The sequence below is a fragment of the Neoarius graeffei genome, chromosome 18, assembly GCF_027579695.1.
Source record: "Neoarius graeffei isolate fNeoGra1 chromosome 18, fNeoGra1.pri, whole genome shotgun sequence".
In the NCBI taxonomy this organism is placed as follows: Eukaryota; Metazoa; Chordata; class Actinopteri; order Siluriformes; family Ariidae; genus Neoarius; species Neoarius graeffei.
This window is the reverse complement of record NC_083586.1, coordinates 13874436-13895860: the sequence shown is the minus strand read 5'-3', so window position 1 is coordinate 13895860 and position 21425 is coordinate 13874436. Positions and strand designations below refer to the sequence as shown.

General features: G+C 45.2%; 1 protein-coding gene across 4 annotated transcripts in view; it reads left to right on the top strand.

The window, feature by feature from the left end:
* The first annotated feature begins 1775 nt into the window (after positions 1-1775).
* LOC132865944 (macrophage mannose receptor 1-like) overlaps positions 1776-21425 on the top strand; it is a 99764-nt gene continuing 80114 nt past the window's right edge. For all 4 annotated transcript variants that reach the window (XM_060898443.1, XM_060898442.1, XM_060898440.1 and 1 more), the window contains exons 1-2: positions 1776-1862; positions 2200-2238. The gene's annotated coding sequence lies outside the window, so the exon portion shown is untranslated. The remainder of the gene's footprint in view (positions 1863-2199; positions 2239-21425) is intronic.

The window sequence follows — 21425 nt, the reverse complement described above, 5'->3', positions numbered from 1 at the left end:
TGGAAGTTGCGCTGTACATGGATGTGACAACACAGAAAGGAGTCTGTTTTTACTGCCGACGGGAGAGCCCCTGAAGACGCAGTGGCTTAATTTTATTTACTCCAATAATACGCCGTTGAGTCTACCTAAGACGGTGTATTTTTGTCGGAAGCATTTTCCTGATGAATGTTTCCACAACTTGGGACAGTACAGGGCAGGTTTTGCACATCAACTGTCACTGAAGCCTGGGTCTGTACCAAGCATCCCTGCCGCATCAGCCACAAACAGCGAACAAGTAAGTGTATAACTGTTAAGTCGTTTTGCCGTGTTTTAAAATCGGTGCGTTAGCCTTGCAATGGCTACATTAGCTGTGCAGCTAACCGCTTCCTGCAGTTAGCCAGGTACTCTGCGCTACAAAACCAAAAAGCATGCAGCATGCTCTGTTAAACTGAGTTTAGTCTGGAAATTGACTGCAACTTATGAGCTTATGTTTTGCCGTGTTTTAAAATCGGTGCATTAGCCTTGCAATGGCTACATTAGCTGTGCAGCTAACCGCTTCCTGCAGTTAGCCAGGTACTCTGCGCTACAAAACCAAAAAGCATGCAGCACGCTCTGTTATAATAGCCAATCAAAACAGTTTTTACAAAGACACCCACATTCTTTTTTTTAAGTCACTCATTCATTTTATTTGTTTGTTTGTTCAGTAAAAACCAAAACATTTGTTGATTATTTCCTCGCGTCGCACCTTAATGACGTCAGCGCGCGGTATTTTTCCCTTCGCAGTTTGTTCCTTCTCGCTCACCATAGTAAGACACCCACATCCGCTTGTTCTGACCCACTGGAGGTAGCGTCACAGTGCTGTTAGCCAATCAGAGGTAACACGTTTACATGTCATGAATATTAATGATAAGAGCTGAAATCCTGTCGCTCTCCCGCCACCCGCTCCTCCACCAAACTAGAACAGCCTGAAACAGGAGAACCACAGCATTTTTTTCACCAAAACCGGCTCACAGGGCATTCATTCATACTAGAGACCACCGCACAATTAATGAAAAAACGATGCCATGGGACCTTTAAGTTCGTGGTTGTAAGGTGGAAAAATGTGAAAAAGTTCAAGGGGTATGAATACTTTTTCAAGGCACTGTACATAAAAAAAATCACTTCATATGCAGCTTAATCAGAGAAACAAGCAAGAGGCCAAATAACTGGTCTAGCTGGAGAGATCCACAGCTCAGATGTGGGAAGGTGTTCACAGGATAACCAGAGAAACTCCAGAAAGCTGGGATTTATGCAAGAGTTGTAGGAAGAAATCCATTATTAACTCTAGGCTTGGCTTAAAGCATCACATTTGACAATCACAACACTGCTCATCACTCTGAGAAGACCATCCCCACAGTGAAGCACAGTGGTGGTAGGATCATATTGTGGGGATCCTCGTCATCAGCAGGAACTGGAAGGTCGTCAGGTTTGTGGCAAGAACTGAAAATCGCTGTTTATTAGTGGTCTTCATTTATCACCTTCATTGTGTAAATCACATGCTAAAATCACAAATAACTTCAAATCCAAGGTAGTAACAATGAAATATGTGAAAAAGTAAAAGGGGGTGAAGTTGTATTTTATGTTGTCACAATGACTGGTGTATTGAAACTCATGCAAAGTCATACCACTGAAATTTCCTGTTTATCAGAACCAGCAGCTCTGACGCTGAAAGTAATGGGATGGGAGGGGTTAAAAGAGGACTGTGATACTGTATAATATGAGGTTCGTTATGTTCAGGTGCATAATGTGCGAAGACAAACAGGTGAACACATTACCACAAACTCTCAACACACACCCTGTGTGGAGTACAGGACATACATCAGGCAGGGATATCTACTTATTCTGTATGTATGGATGGATGTATATATGGATATATTTATAGCACTGCATGGTTGAATTCTTGAATATTATTGGTCAGAAGGTGTATATTATTTCTGTATAACAGCACATCTCGGACAGTAGCTCCGGCTGTAACCTGGACAAAAGGTTTATATTAATGCATGTTATTAATGGTGCTTTAGACAGAGGAGTTCACTCTTTCCAGTTTCCTGGCAAAATTGTGAAGTTGTGTTTTTTTGAGAGCGAGAGAGAGAGATGTAAGTGATAACAGGACATAGAGAGACAGAGAGAGTCATATTGTTAATTCATAAAAAATAATATTGGATTTTTTTTCCCCTCCAGATATGGTTCATCTTATGTCAGTGACCCTGCTCTTCTCAGGTCAGTGCACAAGGATCATGTGTGTGTGTGTTTTCATTCTATTTTCAAGTGTTTCAAAGTGTTTGTTGTCATATGCACAGTCAGGACATGTCCACTTGCACAATGAAATTCTTAATTTGCTGTCCACCATGAATGCCAATTACAAATAAATAAATAGGCAGAAGAAGTAATACAAAGTAAGGCAATATTGTGCAAAAATAAAAGCAAAGGAAAGCAACAAAAACACCCAGTGTAGTACAAAATAAAGGTTAAATGTAGTGCAAAATAGCTAGTGTAATACAAAATAAGGCAATGATCAGATGTAGCAGCAGAAGGGCAGTAATGTGCGAATGTGCAAACAATGTAACCAGACGTAAACAGTCAAGGAAACAGCAGGAAAATGGCAGTAATGTGCAAATATGTGCAAAACAATGTCATCAGATGTAAACAGTCAAGGAGAGTTTACAGGGAGGTAGTCCATGGTAGAGGACAGTTTACAGGGAGGTAGTCTATAGACTCCTGTCAGCTGTTCAGGAGTCTGATGGCGGTGGGAAAGAAAGAGTTCTTTAGTCTGACAGTTTTACATTTCAGACTTCTGCACCTCTGGCCTGAGGGTAGGAGTGTGAACAGTCCTTGCTGGGGGTGGGTGGGGTCTTTGAGGATGGAGGCAGCTCTCCTGTGGACTCTGCAGTCGTAGATGCTCTGCAGAGAGGGGAGTGGAGTTTTGGTGATCCTCTCAACAGTCTTCACCACCCTCTGCAGGCGTTTGTGGTCCATTGCTGTAGTGCTGCCGTACCACACAGTGATGCAGTTGGTCAGGATGCTCTCAATCAAGCAGCTGTATAAGTTGCTGAGGATCTTGGGTGACATACCAAACTTCCTCAGCCTCCTCAGAAAGTAAAGATAAATGAAACTGTTCATGCTCAACTAGTGAGACGTTTTAAATCAGGTGTAAAATTCAGAATCCACTGATGCAGCAGGCTTTTGAAACACATTTTGCTCTGTAATTTTTGCTCGACTTCGATTTATATGCCAATGCAGGAATTTACTGTTTAATTTCAGCATGTAAATATTTTTTTTTCTATTTGTGATCTGTTGCTATTTTTGTAAAGTTAAATGAAACTGTTCATGTTGAACTAGTGAGCCGCTTTAAATCAGGTGTAAAATTCAGAATCCACTGATGCAGCAGGCTTTTCAAACCCATTTTGCTCTGTGATTTTTTGCTTGACTTCCGGAAATTCCCTCTGAGCACAAACACAGGGATAAACTGTATTTTTCTGAAGCAGCCTTAAAGCTCCTGTCCTCCTTTTCCAACACAGTTTTGTGGCTGCTCATTATTTGTATTATTTTGGAAAAGCCCAAACAGAAACACTACACTGAAAAACATATGGAGTGACATTTACTTCGAAAAACTTGAGTAACATTTTCCACACAGAAATTCTTAGTACATTTTTACTCTGGATATTCTCAAGTAAAGTCGACTCGCAGGTAGGAATTGCTGCTATCAAAATACTCAAGTAACCTTTACCTGGAATTATCTGTCTTTGTCACTAAATTTTACTCAATAATCAATAATAATTTTTACTTGAACTACCTTTTCATCAAATTACAAATCTCTGCTAAACATGCATGGGTTTTCATTTATTTATTTATTTTTAATTTTCTGTACTTTTATTTGAGAAATATTCAGTAATATTCACATAATTCTTCATCCAATTTTTTAACACTACTGTTCTAATATGCATTTGTTTTATGTAGTTTTTTTAATGCAATAAAATTGTCTTCAAATAAGGTTACTACAAAACAAAACATCCTCTTAAACAACAGCACCATTATTATGTTTTCCATAATACAGTACAGTCTGGTGCTTTGAAAGAAAACTCTGCACCTACATCGGTGCTGACAAAAATACTTTCTTAACATTCTTATTAAGAGCCTTAGTCTGAGCCCATGTTTACATTAGACCGTATCAGCAGATCATCAGATTAACGTTTTTAAAACGATTAGTGTGCACACAGCAACACCAATACACCATTTGTGTGCACATAGCAATACCAATACACGGATACGCTCAGCTCCGCAGGCATCCTGCGCTCCAAATCACTCCGCCCTGAACAGCGAGTGCCCTCTGGAGGGTGCGCACTCCGGCCTTGCGCAGCTCACAGAGCGCGCGAGTGAAGTGAACAAGCTGTGATTCGGGACTGAGCCGCTGTGTGTGTGATCCCAGCGCATATCACTTACCACTTGCAAGTGGAAGGATGGCAAGCCTAAAGACAATCATAACTACACAATGGGCAGTATTTGCATCAGTATTTGCAGTATTTTCATACTTTTATACTCTTTAATGAAAGGTGATACAAGGTGGAAGTCCGCGCCGTTTTTCAGCAGTCGCGTCACATGACCAACGCCAGCGAATCAGGAAGGTGGATGTCACAGTGACGTTGTCCAATGAGATGCCAGCTAGAGCTCCGCACAGCGTATCCGCGTATTCTCAATGTTTACACAGCACCGGAGCTGACACGATCTGGATTGAATACGTGGACCCTGGCGGATTCCCGTTTCCCGGCATTTCCAGGCGTTTTAATGTAAACGGACAGTGCATCTGCGAAGAAAACGAGACAGATACGGTCTAATGTAAACGTAGCCTGAGTAAAGGTGTTAACATTTTTTCAAATAAGGCACTTGACCTCTGGCTGATCCCTTTTATCTCAGAACCCTTTTTAAGAACATTTTAACAAGAAAACATTTCAACCTGAGTACATCTCAGCTAAATTGTCCAGTGACATTTTCAAGAGTCTCATTTTAAAGTGCAATAGCTTTGCACAAAACGCAGTGTATTTTCTTTTAGGTCTTAAAGAACACTTAAACAACATGTAAGAGTTCACAAGTAGCACTGCAACTTTACAAAACAGAAAATAGATAAAACACAAGCAAATGTCCAGTTGGGTGTAAAGGTTTGCATCCCCTTATGTTGACATCATTGAAAATTAGTAAAACAAAGAAATTTACTTTCTTCACCACAATACCTGATGCACAATCAAATGTTCCTTCATTATCAAAAGTAAGAAAAATGGTCAAATTGAGTATAAAAATGAAGTTATAGTGAAATAATGAAAGTTATATCAGTTCAGTGACTTTCATTACTTCATAACTTCATTTTTATACACTCTTTGGCTATGGAGTGCCGAATGTGAAAAAAAAAAATCACTTACAATTTTATAGCTGAAATTTTATATATTTAGCTCACTTTCCTCACATTTAGCTCATTATCCCCCACCCAAACAATGTTTGGCAGGGAATCTAGAAATGGGTTCTGTCCGTCTGGTCAAGTTTTTGTTTCCGGGCCAAATCTTTAAAACTACTGAAGATAACTTCAAGAAAATTTGTATACATATCAAGCAACATTTGAAGTGGTGCCTTTTGCTATTTTGGATTTTTGAAAAAAAAAAAATTAAATTTTTTACATTAAAAAAAAATTTAAAAATGTTTTTGACTTAACCTGGCGACTTGTCCAGGGTGTACCCCGCCTTTCGTCCGTAGTCAGCTGGGATAGGCTCCAGCTTGCCTGCGACCCTGTAGAAGGATAAAGTGGCTAGAGATAATGAGATGAGATGAGATTTTGACTTAGTTTCTTGTGTTAGTTGTGTCATCATCGTGCTATCTTTCTTTCTTACGGTGTGAGTAATTTTTCAACCACCAAACGTTAAAGTATACTTTAGGACTTATTTTTGTACTTCATAATTGTGTTGGGCATACTTTGCATGGAAGGAAAATTGACGTGGTGATCTTTGTTTACATGAAAATAGTATCGTGCTAGCTCGTAGGGGGTAGGGCTTTCCTTAATGTCATGCAAATGAGCACCATTATGTGCCCGCCCTACACCCAGAGTAGCTGAGATGGAAAACTTTGAGGGCGATTTTCTCCCTTTTCTGTTTTAAGAAGTATACACTTTCAAAAGGCCACACATTCTTCAAATATTGTCAGATCTCCACATGGAAGGCATCATTGGAAAGCTTAGAAACTGTACTTTCTGAATCTGTCAATAACCCAAAATGCCCCCGGGCCGACATGTGTCCCTGGATTCTGTGATCTGCCACATATCATCATCTACAGTGCATAATATCATCAAAAGATTCAGTGCCCTTAGACGGCACTGCATCACATACAGGCATGCTTCTGTATTGGAAATCACAAAATGGGCTCAGGAATATTTCCAGAAAACATTATCTGTGAACACAATTCACCGTGCCATCCGCCGTTGCCAGCTAAAACTCTATAGTTCAAAGAAGAAGCCGTATCTAAACATGATCCAGAAGCGCAGACGTCTTCTATGGGCCAAGGCTCGTTTAAAATGGACTGTGGCAAAGTGGAAAACTGTTCTGTGGTCAGACGAATCAAAATTTGAAGTTCTTTATGGAAATCAGGGACGCCATGTCATTCGGACTAAAGAGGAGAAGGATGACCCAAGTTGTTATCAGCACTCAGTTCAGAAGCCTGCATCTCTGATGGTATGGGGTTGCATTAGTGCGTGTGGCATGGGCAGCTTACACATCTGGAAAGACACCATCAATGCTGAAAGGTATATCCAGGTTCTAGAGCAACATATGCTCCCATCCAGATGACGTCTCTTTCAGGGAAGACCTTGCATTTTCCAACATGACAATGCCAAACCACATACTGCATCAATTACAGCATCATGGCTGCGTAGAAGAAGGGTCCGGGTACTGAACTGGCCAGCCTGCAGTCCAGATCTTTCACCCACAGAAAACATTTGGCGCATCATAAAACGGAAGATACGACAAAAAAAGACCTAAGACAGTTGAGCAACTAGAATCCTACATTAGACAAGAATGGGTTAACATTCCTATCCCTAAACTTGAGCAACTTGTCTCCTCAGGCCCCAGATGTTTACAGACTGTTGTAAAGAGAAAAGAGGATGTCTCACACTGGTAAACATGGCCTTGTCCCAACTTTTTTGAGATGTGTTGTTGTCATGAAATTTAAAATCACCTAATTTTTCTCTTTAAATGATACATTTTTTCAGTTTAAACATTTGTTATGTCTTCTATGTTCTATTCTGAATAAAATATGGAATTTTGAAACTTCCACATCATTGCATTCCATTTTTATTTACAATTTGGACTTTGTCCCAACTTTTTTGGAATCGGGGTTGTATATTGTTTCACTGAAAATATATTCTGCACTTTATTAAACTGAAAACTTCTGCATTTACATCTGCCTCCCTCATGTACCTGACAGAATACTTCGTCTTACAATGGATGTAGTGGACGTGTTTCAGTACGCGATTCCATGCCGTTTCTGCGTTTCCCCCGTCCCTGCCGCGAGCCTCATATTTCCACCGGTGTACCGATGCTTATCCTCCTTCACCCTACGATGGAGAGAATCACCTGTGTGGATTCTGCACTATTTGTTGGCGCAGAATTAGGGGGATTGGTGATCCTCTTCCCATCTTTACTTCTGAGAGCCGCTGTCATTCCAAGATGCTCTTTTTATACCCAGTCATGTTAATGACCTATTGCCAATTGACCTAATGAGTTGCAATTTGGTCCTCCAGCTGTACCTTTTTTGTACCTTTAACTTTTCCAGCCTCTTATTGCCCCTGTCCCAACTTTTTTGAGATGTGTTGCTGTCATGAAACTTCAAATGAGCCAATATTTGGCATGAAATTTCAAAATGTCTCACTTTCGACATTTGATATGTTGTCTATGTTCTATTGTGAATACAATATCAGTTTTTGTGATTTGTAAATTATTGCAGTCCATTTTTATTTACAATTTGTACTTTGTCCCAACTATTTTGGAATCGGGGTTGTATACATGGGCAAAAAATCCAAAACAGCAAGCTAGATCAGAAACGTGAAAACAGGGAAAAGGGTCGGTCAAGGTGCAAACAGTAACATCAAAGGCTATGCGAGAACAATAACGAGAAATAGGCACAAGAATCAAGAAACCAGGAAAACAAGAACATGGGTAGAAAGGCTCAGTAATGTGTACTTAATGTTGCGTAATACTTTGCAATGCAAATGCATCAGCACTGTCCTTAAATAGGCAAACACAAAGTTCATTAATTGAGCTCAGGTGCGCCTTGTTCACGGTGCATGTGCTGGAGTCCATTCAGCGCATGCAGCCCAAGGCGTGCCTTTAGGTGCACACATCACAGCGCACAGGACTCATCTCATCTCATTAACTCTAGCCACTTTATCCTGTTCTACAGGGTCACAGGCAAGCTGGAGCCTATCCCAGCTGACTACGGGTGAAAGGCAGGGTACACCCTGGACAAGTCGTCAGATCATCACAGGGCTGACACATAGACACAGACAACCATTCACACTCACATTCACACCTACGGTCAATTTAGAGTCACCAGTTAACCTAACCTGCATGTCTTTGGACTGTGGGGGAAACCGGAGCACCCGGAGGAAACCCACGCGGACACGGGGAGAACATGCAAACTCCACACAGAAAGGCCCTTGCCAGCCACGGGGCTCAAACCTGGAACTTCTTGCTGTGAGGTGACAGCGCTAACCACTACACCACCGAGCCACCATACAGGACTGACAACTACAAATTAGATACACATAAAACAACAAACAAAAAATAATAAATAAAATAATTAAAAAGGGGCTGTGGCAGTGGGGGCGTGGTCAAGCGTCGGTCTGTGACCGGAGGGTGGAGTCAGGGAAGGTAAGTGGCAGAATCATTGCACCTGAGGTCTATTAACATGTGTTTGTGTGTCTTCCCCAGTGACTGCGCCCTATTTAAGGAGAGAGTGAGAGCAGAGGGGAGCTCTCTCCCCAACCAGAAGACTCGTGTGTGTGTGTGTGTGTGTGTGTGCGTGCGCATGTGTGTGTGCGTGTATGGCTGGGAGAGTGTTGCAGCTGAAAAGCTGAAAATAAAAAGATTTTGGAACTTAATTCTGGCCTGCCGTCTTTCTGTGCTCCTCCCACTCATACGAACTGCCACAGTGGTGCTGAAACCCGGGACGGAGCACAGGAAAAGAAAAGCCCCATGGAGTCCTCCCCCTTCACAGACCTGGTCCACGCCCTCGCCACGGCCCAGCAGAGCCAGCACCAGGCACTAGTCACTCTCCGGAAAGAGCAAGAGCACCGGTTCGAGGCCCTGGTGTTGGCGCAGCAGGAAGATCGACAGGCGTTCCGGCACCTCCTCGCGTCGGCGGGGTCCACCACCTCCACCGCCGTGGGCCCTTCTCCCCTCACCCTAACTAAGATGGGCCCGCATGACGACCCCGAGGCCTTCCTCACGCTCTTCAAGCAGGCAGCAGAGGCCTCTGGCTGGCCGGTGGAACAGCGTGTGGCGCGCCTCCTCCCCCTGTTAACGGGCGAAGCGCAGCTGACCGTGCTACAGCTCCCCACTGGCTGGTCTACGTGGACCTTTGCCGGGCCGTCCTCCAGCGGGTGGGGCGCACCCCCGAACAGCAGTGACAGTGCTTCTGTGCTCTGCGCCTGGAGGAAGTCGGCCGGCCGTTCGCGTTTGGCCAGCAGCTCCGGGACGCCTGCTGGCGGTGGTTGAGGGCTGACAACCGCGACGCCGAGGGAATCATTGATCAGGTGGTACTGGAGCAGTTCATCGCCCACCTACCAGAGGGGACCGCAGAGTGGGTCCAGTGCCACCGCCCGACATCGCTGGATCAGGCCATACAGTCGGTGGAGGACCATTTGGTGGCTGCTCTGACAGCAGGACAGTGGACATCCTCTTCTTCCCTCTCTCTCTCTCCCCCCCTCCTGTGTCTTGTCCTCTCCCCATTCCTTCACCGCGGAGATGGGGGCCAGCTCCACCCCAGCCGGCCCGCCGCACCCACAGTGCCCTCCTGTTTTTCCCTTCTGTGTCTGTCTCTTCCCCCCCCTCTGGTGAGTGAGCCCCAGAGCGCCGGTGCAGAGAAGAAGCCCGGGCCAGTTTGCTGGCGCTGCGGGGAGCCGGGCAACCTCCAACAGCAGTGCTCGGCAATGGAAGTGGGTGCTGTGGTTCGGATCCCCGACGCACCAGGAGCCGCCCTCGATCGGGCAGGAGCGTATCGCATACTGGTGAGTATCCAAGGGGATACATATTAGGCGTTGGTGGACTCTGACTGTAATCAGACCTCAATTCACCAAAGCCTGGTGCAAGACAAGGCATTGGGGGAAGCACAGGGGGTGAAGGTGTTGTGTGTGCACGTGGATGTTCACAGCTACCCTTTAGTGTCGGTCCACATTCTTTTCCGAGGGGAAAAATTTAGAGTAAAGGCTGCGGTTAATCCTCGCCTCACCCACTCGATAATTTTGGGGACTGATTGGCCGGGATTCAGGGAGTTAATGAGCCATTTAGTGAAGAGGGAGTCCTGCCGTAGTTCAGCAGGGGGAGGTCCCGGTGTCGCATTGGCGGGAGCAGCTGTCACAGAGCTGTCTAAGTCATCTCCGCGTCAGAGTGAGGAGCAGCAGGCTCCTCCTCCCTCTCTCGGGGAATCCCTCCCGGATTTTCCGTTAGAGCAGTCGTGAGACGAGACTCTGCGGCATGCGTTTGACCAAGTGAGAGTAATCGATGGTCAAATGCTCCAGCCAAATGCCACCCCATCCTTCCCCTATTTTTCTATTATGAAGGATAGATTATACCGAGTGACGCAGGACACTCAGACTAAAGAGCAAGTCATGCAGCTTTTGATTCCAAATAGCCACCGGGAATTGGTATTCCAGGCGGCTCACTTTAATCCCATGGCTGGACACTTAGGGCAGGATAAAACACTAGCCCAAATAATGGCCCGGTTCTATTGGCCAGGGATTTGCAGTGATGTCAATAGGTGGTGTACGGCATGCCGCGAATGTCAGTTAGTAAATCCAGCGGCCATTCCAAAAGTGCCTTTGTGCCCTCTCCCATTAATCGAGACCCCGTTCGAAAGAATTGGGATGGATCTCGTTGGGCCATTAGATCGGTCAACACGAGGGTACCACTTTATTTGAGTTCTGGTGGACTATGCAATGCGATACCCGGAAGCAGTGCCTCTTCATAATATCTCAGCACGCAGTATTGCAGAAGTGTTCTTCTGCGTCATCTCCCGAGTCGGAATCCCGAAAGATTCTGACTGACCAAGACACCTCGTTTATGTCACACACACTGAGCAAACTGTATGGGTTATTGGGAATTAAGCCGATCCACACCAGCATGTATCACCCACAAACGGACAGTTTAGTTGAACGGTTCAATCGCACCCTCAAAAATATAATTAAAAAATTTGCTAGCGAGGACGCACGTAATTGGGATAAATGGCTCAAACCATTGTTATTTGCAGTGCAAGACGTCCCCCAAGCCTCCACGGGGTTCTCCCTGTTCGAATTGTTGTATGGGCGTAAGCCATGCAGCATTCTAGATGTGCTGCGAGAAAATTGGGAGGCGGGACCTTCACCAAGTAAAAATGAAATTCAATACGTTATTGACATGCGCGCAAAACTCCACACACTCACATGCCTAACCCAGGAGAATTTGCGGCTGGCCCAAGAACGGCAAACCCGCCTGTACGACAGGGGTACGCACCTTAGGGAGTTCGCACTGGGAGATAAAGTACTCGTACTGTTGCCCACATCAAGCTCCAAATTGATCGCCAAGTGGCAAGGACCCTTTGAGGTCACACGGTGAGTCGGAGACATCGACTATGAGGTGAGGCGAACGGACAGGGGTGGGGCGCTATAGATTTACCACCTCAATCTGCTCAAACTCTGGAACGAGGAGGTCCCTGTGGCATTGGTGTTGGTGGTTCCGGAGAAGCCAGAGCTGGGGCCGGAGGTTCAAAAGGGAGCATTGGTATCACATACCTCTCCGGTCCCCTGTGGAGACCACCTCTCCCCGACCCAACTCGTGGAGGTTGCCCAGTTGCAGACCGAGTTTTCAGACGTGTTCTTGCCCCTGCCCGGCCGCACCAACCTCATAGAGCACTACATTGAGACACCCCCAGGGGTGATAGTGCGCAGCCACCCTTACAAGTTACCAGAACACAAGAAAAAAGTGGTTTGGGAAGAACTCAAAGCTATGCTTGAAATGGGCATCGTCAAGGAGTCCCACAGTGACTGGAGCAGCCTGGTGGTCTTGGTACCCAAGGTCGACGGGTCGGTCCGGTTCTGTGTGGACTATAGAAAAGTCAACGCGGTGTCTAAATTCGATGCGTACCCAATGCCTCGTATTGATGAGTTGCTCGATCGACTCGGCACTGCTCGCTTTTATTCGACGCTGGATTTGACGAAGGGATATTGGCAGATCCCCTTGACTCCACTATCCCGAGAAAAAACGGCCTTTTCCACACCGTTTGGTTTACACCAATTCGTCACCCTTCCGTTTGGGCTGTTTGGGGCGCCCGTTATGTTTCAGCGGCTGATGGACAGGGTCCTCCGCCCTCATGCCACTTATGCGGCCGCATATTTAGATGACATCATCATCTATAGTAATGACTGGCAGCGGCACCTCGAACATCTGAGGGCCGTCCTTAGGTCGCTGAGGCGAGCGGGGCTCACAGCCAACCCAAAGAAGTGTGCGATTGGGCGGGTGGAAGTACGGTATCTGGGCTTCCACTTGGGCAATGGGCAGGTGCATCCCCAAATTAATAAGACGGCAGCAATTGCGGCCTGCCCGAGGCCCAAGACCAAAAAGGGGGTGAGACAGTTCCTGGGGCTGGCTGGCTATTATCGTAGGTTTATACCTAATTATTCGGACGTCACCAGCCCGCTGATTGATCTCACTAAAAAGGGGGCACCAGATCCGGTCCAGTGGACGGAGCAGTGCCAGCGGGCTTTCTCAGAGGTAAAGGCTGCACTGTGTGGGGGGCCACTTCTACACTCCCCTGACTTTTCTCTCCCCTTTATGTTGCAGACCGATGCGTCGGACAGAGGGCTGGGGGCGGTTTTGTCCCAGGAGGTGGAGGGGGAGGACCGCCCTATCCTGTACATCAGCAGGAAGCTGTCGGTGCGTGAGGGGCGCTACAGCACCATAGAGAAAGAGTGTTTGGCCATCAAGTGGGCGGTTCTCACCCTCCAGTACTACCTGCTGGGGCGCCCTTTCACCCTCTGTTTGGACCACGCGCCCCTCCAGTGGCTCCACCGCATGAAAGATGCCAACGCGCGGATCACCCGTTGGTATCTGGCACTCCAACCCTTTAATTTCAAGGTGGTCCACAGGCCGGGGCGCAGATGGTCATGGCGGACTTCCTCTCCCGTCAAGGGGGGGGGAGTCGGCTGCAGGCCGGACGCCCACCCGGCCTGAGTCGGGCGGTGGGGGTATGTGGCAGCGGGGGCGTGGTCAAGCGCCGGTCTGTGACAGGAGGGCGGAGTCAGGGAAGGTAAGTGGCAGAATCACTACACCTGAGAGCAATTAACCTGTGTTTGTGTGTCTTCCCAGTGACCGCGCCCTATATCAGGAGGGAGAGCGAGAGCGGAAGGAGCTCAGCCCTGAACAAGACGCCAGTTGTGTGTGTGTGTCTGTTTGAGAGAGTGAAGTTGTTAAACTGAAAAGTCTAGCAATAAACGCTATTTTGAACCTGATCTCTGTCCTGCCATCCTCTGTGCTCCACCCACCAATACTGAACCGCTACACAGACCTATTCAAGTCTTTGAATGAGTACATATCAGGAAAACCAAATGTGGCAGATCACAGAATCCAGGGACACATGTCTGCCCGGGGGCATTTTGAGTTATTGACAGACTCAGAAAGTACAGTTTCTAAGCTTTCCAATGATGCCTTCCATGTGGAGATCTGACAATATTTGAAGAATGTGTGGCCTTTTGAAAGTGTATACTTCTTAAAACAGAAAAGGGAGAAAATCGCCCTCAAAGTTTTCCATCTCAGCTACTCTGGGTGTAGGGCGGGCACATAATGGTGCTCAGTTGCATGACATTAAGGAAAGCCCTACCCCCTACAAGCTAGCACGATACTACTTTCATGTAAACAAAGATCACCATGTCAATTTTTCTTCCATGCAAAGTATGCCCAAAACAATTATGAAGTACAAAAATAAGTCCTAAAGTATACTTTAACGTTTTGTGGTTGAAAAATTACTCACACCGTAAGAAAGAAAGATAGCACGATGATGACACAACTAACACAACACTAGTTTCATGTAAAGCCTCGGTCACAACCGGCCGTACAGTACGCGCTCCTACAGCCGGTCTACACGCAAAAAACACAAGAAACACACGGAGAGCGCACATGAAACGCACGAGAGCGCGCGTGTGAAAAGCACGAGAGCGTGCGTGTGATGTGCTGATTTTCGAGCCGCAGACCGGCCGCAGAGGTTCTTTGTCATGTCAAACAAACTCTACGGGCGCTTACGTTTTTTTCAGGTTGCAAGACAAACTTACGGCCAACGCGCGTCTTTCTCCGTGAACAAAAAAAAAACCGCAGCGATTTGGGAAACGGCAAAAATCACACGGCCAAAAAATCGTACGTCCGGTTGTGACCTAGGCTTAACCAAACCACAACACTCTCCGTTACATGCAAAAATAACCACACAGCCTTAGATTAATAAACTTACCCCATCAGAAAGAGAAACGGCGCCTTGCACACACCAATGCCTCCGATGGAATGTAATCCTAGAACGGTCCGTGTATCATCCAATCATTCAAGTATTCCATTCAATCTGGAAAACGAGGTTGCGGGGTTTTTTTGCTAGAAATGGTGATCTCCAATGTAAATACCGTGTGTCTGTTTGCTTCGCGGTGTTTGCTCCTCTGCGCTCTGTTTAGTAACTCATTCCATAGTGAAATCACACGCCTGTATGCAGGTTAAGTAGCCATGCGCTCAACTCGGATCATACAGCTGATTCACGGAAAAAAAAACAAATGACTTTAAATCATCATGTGAATGGCCCATATGGTAATTTACCCATACCCCCTAGCAGGCTACAGTCCTGACAAAAACGAGACAATTTGCAACAAAAAATGTATGCTTTTCCAACAAAACAATCTATTATCTGAAATACTGATTGCATTCTTCAAGACCTCAACTTGCACATGATGGAAAAAAACAAAAATCACAAATTTCGAAAAAAAAAAACTTCTTTTGCGATTATCTCGGATTCGTTTCGGCCGACATGTGTCCCTGGATTCGGTGAGCGGTCACAAATTGGTCATTTTATGTCTCTGTACGCACGGACGGAGCGGCTGCCGTGACTGCATGGCTTTCTGGTTTCAATACTTGGGTCAAGGAGGTGGCTTCTGAATGTGAGTCTACGCATTGTGTCATCCATAGAGAAATGCTGACTTGGCGAAATATGTCACCAGAACTTAACACCGTTTTGCATAATGTGATTAAAGTTATTAACCACATCAAAGTACATGCCCTTAACTTGCATCTGTTCGAGCAGCTCTGTGAGGAGATGGACACAGCACACAAACGTCTTCTGTTATACACAGAAGTGAGATGGCTTTCTAAAGATAGATCGCTAGCCAGAGTTCTTGAGTTACAAGAGCCTCTCCAGAGGTTTCTTTTAGAAAAACCATCACCACTGGCAGCACATTTCAGAAGCACAATATGGGTCGCAAAACTTGCTTACTTGTGTGACATATTCAACCTGCTCAATGAACTCAATCTGTCACTTTAGGGGAGAACAACAACTGTCTTCAAGTCAGCAGATAAAGTGACTGCATTCAAAGCCAAACTGGAATTATGGGGATGGCGAGTGAACATAGCGATTTTTGACATGCCTGGGCCTTCATTCTCCCAGCTGGTGCATGATCACCTGTCTCGGTTTTCAAATGAGTTTGAGCATTATTTCCCAACCACAAAAGACCCCCGAACTGGGAAGGAATGGAACCGCGACCTATTTATGAAGAAGCCAGGTGAATCGACTTTGTCCATGCTAGAAGAAGGTCAACTGCTTGAGATCGCAAATGATGTTGGCCTTGAAAGTATGTTTGAGACAACTTCAAATCTCCCTACGTTCTGGATTCAAGTCAAGATGTATTATCCTGAGAGCTCCACAAAAGCACTGAAAACTCTGCTTCCATTTCCAACATCATATCTTTGGGAAATTCCACCCCAAATCACCAGATTTAGAAAAATGTTCGCCACTGACCATCTCAGATTTGCTTCATACTTTCTGGAAACAGCATTTCCGTCTATCGTAAAACATGTCGTACCTGATACCTTAATATTTATAGTTTGGTTTAGGGTACCAACTTCATATTTTGTGCATTTGCTAATCAAAACAAGCTTTTTCCAGTGGTATAATTGTTTTTATGGTAGACCTTGTCATACATTTGTAATATGCATTTGAATTATAGGCGCAAAATGTTTTTTTGTTTTTTTTTAATACCTAATAAATCAGAAAGTTTGATTTCTTTTGAAGACATACCTAGTTGCCTAAAGAGTACTATAACATGAGTAATAAATAAGAAAATTTGAAAGATCTGGTGTGCTTTAATGTGGAGATATGGGGTGTCAAAGTTGCTCCAAAGCACGTTTTTTTATGATTTTCAGCAAGCCATAACTTGGCAAATATTGAACTGTGAACTTTCTATTTTAGTATTTAAAGGCATCTGGCATTGAAGAACAATCCGTGAAAATTTCATGTATCTTCCATGAATAGTTTAAAAGTAATGACTTATGGAATTTAGGTCCGTTTTCTGTAGCATGCGTTTCAACAGTGAAATTGGGGCCACGCCCCTTTTTAAGCCCCTATATCTCAGAAACTAATGAAGGTACAAGCCTAAACTTTTGTACACTATTTTTGGGCACACTGACAATATTTCCAGAAAGTATGAAGCAAATCTGAGATGGTCAGTGGCGAGGCCTCTGGTGATTTCACATGGATTGACCCCTTTGTGAAGTGGGGTTTTCTGCTGTGACAGCAACTAAAATGAGATTATGGAGTAGACTGGACAGAAGGAACACACTTTGGGTGTCACTGTCTCTCATCACCAGATGGGGACTGCCTAGTTGCAGGAAAACAAGCTCAGGGATCCCACTGAATCTGCTTTATGGTGAGTTGTATGTGTGTATATAACACAATGTCGTAATAATAGAAATAAAGTGCAGAATATAAAATATAATGATTACATTTACATTATACAGTGGTGCTTGAAAGTTTGTGAACCCTTTAGAATTTTCTATATTTTTGCATAAATATGACCTAAAACATCATCAGATTTTCACACAAGTCCTAAAAGTAGATAAAGAGAACCCAGTTAAACAAATGAGACAAAAATATGATACTTGGCCATTTATTTATTGAGGAAAATTATCCAATATTATATATCTGTGAGTGGCAAAAGTATGTGAACCTTTGCTTTTAGTATCTGGTGTGACCCCCTTGTGCAGAAATAACTGCAACTTAACATTTCCGGTAACTGTTGATCAGTCCTGCACACCGGCTTGGAGGAATTTTAGCCCATTCCTGCGGACAGAACAGATTCAATTCTGGGATGTTCGTGGGTTTTCTCAAATGAACTGCTCGCTTCAGGTCCTTCCACAACATTTTGATTGGGTTAAGGTCAGGACTTTGACTTGGCCATTCCAAAACATTAACTTTATTCTTCTTTAACCATTCTTTGGTAAAACAACTTGTGTGCTTAGGGTCGTTGTCTTGCTGCATGACCCACCTTCTCTTGAGATTCAGTTCATGGACAGATGTCCTGACATTCTCCTTTAGAATTTGCTGGTATAATTCAGAATTCATTGTTCCATCAGTGATGGCAAGCTGTCCTGGCCCAGATGCAGCAAAACAGGCTCAAACTATTATACTACCATCACCACAGGTGGGATAAGGTTTTTATGTTGGAATGTTTTCCTTTCTCCAAACATTGCTTCTCATTTCAACCAAAAAGTTCTATTTTGGTCTCATCCATCCCAAAACATTTTTCCAATAGCCTTCTGGCTTGTCCATGTGATCTTTAGCAAACTGCAGACGAGCAGCAATGTTCTTTTTTGAGAGCAGTGGCTTTGTCCTTGCAACCCTGCCATGCACACCATTGTTGTTCAGTGTTCTCCTGATGGTGGACTCATGAACATTAGCCAATGTGAGAGAGGCCTTCAGTTGCTTAGAAGTTACCCTGGGGTCCTTTGTGACCTCACCGACTATTACACGCCTTGCTCTTGGAGTGATCTTTGTTGGTCAACCACTTCTGGGGAGGGTAACAATGGTCTTGAATTTCCTCCATTCGTACACAATCTGTCTGACAGTGGACTGGTGGAGTCCAAACTCTTTAGAGATGGTTTTCTAACCTTTTCCAGCCTGATGAGCATCAACAGTGCTTTTTCTGAGGTCCTCAGAAATCTCCTTTGTTCATGCCATGATACACTTCCACAAATATGTGTTGTGAAGATCAGATTTTGATAGATCTCTGTTCTTTAAAACAGGGTGCCCACTCACACCTGATTCTCATCCCATTGATTTGAAAACAGCTGACTCTAATTTCACCTTCAAATTAACTACTAATCCTAGAGGTTCACATACTTTTGCCACTCACAGATATGTAATATTGGATAATTTTCCTCAATAAATAAATGACCAAGTATAATATTTTTGTCTCATTTGTTTAACTGGGTTCTCTTTATCTACTTTTAGGACTTGTGTGAAAATCTGATGATGTTTTAGGTCATATTTATGCAGAAATATAGAAAATTCTAAAGGGTCCACAAACTTTCAAGCACCACTGTATATGTAATAATGAAATTATATATTATGCACTTTTTTGTTATGTGCATGATCCCACCCATCCGTGGAAAAATTATCTTGCATGAAACCAGTCCATGGTGCAAAAAACGGTGGGGACTGCCGAAATAAGCAGTGCAAAAATAATGACCTGCACATACAATAAGGGAGGAAATCAGCAAGCTCGTCATGAGTTAGTGTCAGGATACAGGCACTTATAGATGTATGTGCAGGGAAGAGCGGGGAATGTAGACTCGCAAACAAATTCAAAACGCTAGATGAAATCAAGGGATAGGCAGGGGTCGATCGATTGGCAGACAGAATAATAAGGGCTAGAGTAACGAGAATGAGACAATAATGAGGGTTGAGAACACGATAAGGCAGGCAGAATAACAAGGCTTGGTATGACAGATAAGACACTGAACGATACTTTGCATCGGGTCAGTGTGGGAGAGGTGTTTATACTGTATAGTGTGAGCTGATTAACCAGGAAATTAGTGACAGGTGTAATTAATAGGCAGGCAATAGAGGATGCTGTGGTTCTTGGGTGTTGTAGTTCAGATCGGCCATGTTTGTAGTCTGACTGGAAGTGGCGCTCTCTATCGCGTTACTGACAGAGCCCCCCCCCAATCTACATTCTTCCTAGGATGCCCCCTTTTTTTGGGTCTGGGCTTGTAAGGGTGTTAGTTGTGAAATTCTTGAGTAATGAGAGGGTCTAGGATGTCCTTAGCTCCCACCCAGCCTCGTTCCTCTGGTCCATAGCCCTCCCAATCTACCAGGTACTCTAGCTGACCTCTTCTACATCTAAAGTCTAGGATCTGATTTACCTGGTAGATGGGTTCTCCTTCTGGGCCAGGAGACGGGTGGTCGGGGGTGGGCATGTTCTCAGACAGAGGACCCTGGATGGAGGGTTTGAGGTAGGAGACGTGGAAGGTGGGTGACAGAAGATGGTGAGGTGGGAGCTCAAGTCTATAGGAAACCTTGTTGATGTGCCGGAGCACCTTGTACAGTCTGCTGTAGCATGCCTGTAATTTTTGGCATGTATTGGGTTCCCTAAGGTCTCTGGTGGACAACCATACCTGACTGCCAGGAGAGTACCCAGGGTTGTTGCTCCAGTGCTTATTGGCGTATTCCTTGTACTTGGCATTAACTGACGTGATGCATTGGTGAACTTCCTCCCAAATTGACTGGCTGTGGGTGAACCACTCTTCCATAGCCTGTATCCATGCTGGAGAGTCATCCCAAGGAAACAGGGAAGGTTTGTAGCCGAGCATACACTGGAAGGGTGTAAGTTGTGTGGCTGAGTGCTTGAGAGAGTTTTGCATGTATTGGGCCCATGGGATGAATCAGGCCCAGTCCCCTTGGTTTCACATGCTGAAGATTCTGAGGAAACATCCTATTTCTTGGTTGGCTCTCTCTACCTGGCCATTTGACTGGGGATGATATTCCGAAGTGAGGCTCACTGAGACCCCTAGCCACTCCATGAAGCTGGCCCACAGACAAGAGATGAATTGAGGGCCATGGTCACCGAGTATGTTTTCTGGGATGGTGAAGTATCGGAACACATGCTGGAACAATGATTCGGCGGTCTGAAATGCTGTGGGTAGGCTGGATAACGGGATGATTCTTAGCACCTTGGAGAAGCGGTCAATGATGACCAAAATTGTGGAGTTGCCTTGGGATGGTGGCAGGTCAGTGATGAAGTCAATTGCCAGTTGGGACCATGGTCTCTGGGGCACAGGAAGAGGGCATAGTTTGCCAGCCGGAGGAATTTGAGGGACCTTGGCTTGAGCGCACTCAGTGCATGAAGAGATGAAACGAATGATCTCAGTCAGCATGTTCTACCACCAGTACTTGTTTCTCAGCAGTTGGTGGGTGCGTTGGCTGCTGGGATGGCCAGTGACAGGAGAAGTGTGTGCCCATGTGATGAGTCTGCTCCTGAGAATGATTAGGGACATACAGGTGGCTCAGTGGGCAGTTGACTGGAGGAGTCTGTGGTTGTGAGTCCCTTATCTCCTTGTCGAGGTCCCAGGTGATTGCCTGGATGAAACATTCAGGTGTCAGGATGGGATGAGGTTCCTGGTCATGAAGAGATGGGCTGAAGATGTGTGACAGGGCGTCAGCCTTGATGTTTTTAGTGCCAGGATATTGTGAAGTTGAAATGGGTGAAGACTCGTGCTCATCGGGCTTGGTGTGAGTTCAGTCTCTTTGCTTTCTTGAGATACTCAAGGTTTTTATGATCAGTAAAAATGGCAAAGGGGTGTGTGGTCCCCTCCAACCAGTGCCTCCATTCCTCTAAGGCGAGCTTGCCCTTGGTTCCCAACATCATAGTCTCTCTCTGCTGGAGTGAGCTTTTTGGAGAAGAACGCTACCTGGTGAAGCTTGAGCCTTTTGCTGAAGTGCTGGGAGAGAACCCCTCCTACACCAATCTCAGAGGTGTCCACTTTGACATGAAAGGTTGGTTTGGGTTCGGATGCTGAAGGATGGGGCTGTGGTGAAAGCCATGTTGAGCCTGTTGAAGGTCTCTTTGGCTGTAGGGTTCCAGTGGAGGCATTTGGGTCTCT